The sequence below is a fragment of the Peromyscus eremicus genome, chromosome 1 (genome assembly GCF_949786415.1).
Source record: "Peromyscus eremicus chromosome 1, PerEre_H2_v1, whole genome shotgun sequence".
Classification (NCBI taxonomy): domain Eukaryota; kingdom Metazoa; phylum Chordata; class Mammalia; order Rodentia; family Cricetidae; genus Peromyscus; species Peromyscus eremicus.
The window spans coordinates 62,065,217-62,067,674 of record NC_081416.1 but is presented as its reverse complement, the minus strand read 5'-3'; the positions used below and the strand labels follow the sequence as shown (position 1 = coordinate 62,067,674).

The window sequence follows — 2,458 nt, the reverse complement described above, 5'->3', positions numbered from 1 at the left end:
AGAAATTGAGCCTTGCTCGGCAAAACAAGCACCATCCCCTCCCTCACACACTGGATGACTGAGAGTGAGCTGCATATTAAATCACACGGAAAAGGCTCTGAAAAATAGTGATGCCATTGACCATGAGTGTTTTGAATTTAGCATGGCTACTGGTCACAAAGGCAGAAAAGCCACAGAGTACTTTGTGTTCACAGGCTTGTGGTAGAGAGGGAGGCTCTCTGGGGTGACAGATTTGAGATAGATCATGTTAATGATGGAATCAACGGTAAGAAGAACGATGGATCACAGTAAGCAAGGCTTATAAAAGACATTCATTTGGGGTTCGAGAGTTGGCTCAGAGGTTAAGAGCACTGGTTGCTCTTCTAGAGGACCAGGGCTCAACTTCCAGCATCTACATGGCAACTCAAGACTGTAACTCCAGTTCCAGGGATTCTGACACCCTCACACAGACATACCTGCAGGCAAAACACCAATTCACACTTTAAAAAAGACATGCATTTATGAAGAGTGACACAGAGAGATATGGGCAAGCGGTGTCCACACAAGTACCAGGGAAAGGATAGTGACCGAGATAGATCCCAGGAGACAAAGCTGTGCAGAGACTGCAAGAGCCATCTCAGCATGTAGTCTTTCCAAGAGGGGACAGTGGTGGTGAGAATAGCTGCTATGAAAGAGAAGGGCATAAATCTGTCTTCAGAACCGTCACCAGAGCACAGCTTGGAAGTGACACGGAGTAGAGTAGATGGGTCCTGAATAAGAGATGCTCTGCTACACTTGGAACCTAAACCTAGAAAGCAAAAGTTTCAAAGGTATAAATTAAAAAGTAAATGAAGAAAATGAGCTTTCAAAACTAGGAAGGGTGGGTGATGAGTAAGCAAGCTTTCATGAGCAAGACAGGTTCACTCTGCCCCCCCCCCCTTTATGGCAAGAGGGTAAGCTTTAAGATGGTTAAGTTTGAAAATCAGACTTTGAAGTTTTAAACTATGACCTGTCTCAGAGGCCTGTGGACACAGGAATGGATCCAGGGCTGCCCAATGTTAATGTCAAGTCCCAACCAGACAATAGTGATTGAGTTCGTGCTACAAAGGTTCTCAGAACAGCCAAGTTTGTGACGGTTCCTGCTTGGCTGTTTCCTGTCCCTATGTGGTATAGAGGGTATGGCATAGAGTCTATACCACAGCATTCACAGACAATGCTGCAACCATTGCTTTGGGCACCTCCAGCACTGATCTCCACAGTCCCATGTACTTTTCCTGTGCAACCTGGCCACCATGGATATTGTCTGCACCTCCTCCGTGCTGCCCAAGGCGCTGGTTGGCCTGGTATCTGATGAAAACACCATCTCCTTCAAGGGGCGCATGGCACAGCTCTTCTTCCTTGTGTGGTCTGAATCTTCTGAGCTACTGCTGTTCATGGTTATAGCCTATGACCACTACATGGCCATCTGCCATCCCCTGCACTACAGCTCTAGAATGAGCCCACACCTATGTGGGGCCCTAGCCATGGGTGTGTGGTCCATCTGTGCTCCGAATGCATCTGCCCACACTGGTCTGATGGCACGACTGTGAACAGACAGCATCATGATTCCCATGGCTAATGACTTCTATGGAAGTATCAACTTCTTGCTCACCTTACTGTCCTGTGGTTGAACCATCCTCAGCATTCTGCACATGTGATCAGCTGAGGGGAAGTTGGAAACCTTCTCTGTCTCTTCTTCAGACCTCCCAGCAGTTTCTGTGCACTGCTTCTCTGTGCTCCGTGCTTATATCAGAGCACTTCCAACTATACCCCACAAAGCGGCAGCGTCTTCAGTGTCGTACCCAGTCCTAAGCCTGACCTTGAACCTGCTCATCCACACACTGAGAAATAAGGAGATGATGCTCAAGCTGCTCTGTAGGCCTATGCTCCTCTCACATTTGCCTTGCTGAGAGTATCTCCATAAAGTTCAGAATCAGCTGTCATAATAAAGAAAATAACCTCAGTCACAGGTGATAGACTCTGTGTTTTTGACTCTGCTGTGTTATTTTGGTCACAGGGATGTATGTGCCAGCCATAAATGTCTGATTTTTCAGAAGCACCGGTGACCTCAGAGTCCTGACACACGTTCTCCCATCTAGGTAAACATCCCAGGGTGACACCACCCCAGAGCTTGGCTTTGCTCAGCTCAGCCCTCGCTTACTTACCACTACTCCTTTGCATTGTTCAAGAGGCCAGTGTCCCTCTTTCCCAATGACTCACCCTGTTGGTGGATTAGTTGACTTTTCTCACTGCTTTGACAAAATAGCTGACATGGGCAACTTGACAAAGGTCTTATTTTGGGCTCACAGTTTGGAGGTACAGTCCACCATGGCAGAAAAAACATGGTGGCAGAAATGTCAACTAGATACATGGCATCCTCATCAGAGAGCAAAGAATGTTCACACTTAGCCAGCTTCCTCTTTTGCATATAGTCTGGAAC

The 2,458-nt window shown here is 47.2% G+C and overlaps 1 pseudogene; it reads left to right on the top strand.

The window, feature by feature from the left end:
* Positions 1-1,034: 1,034 nt before the first annotated feature.
* LOC131904621 (olfactory receptor 13A1-like) lies at positions 1,035-1,928 on the top strand (annotated as a pseudogene).
* Positions 1,929-2,458: the final 530 nt, after the last annotated feature.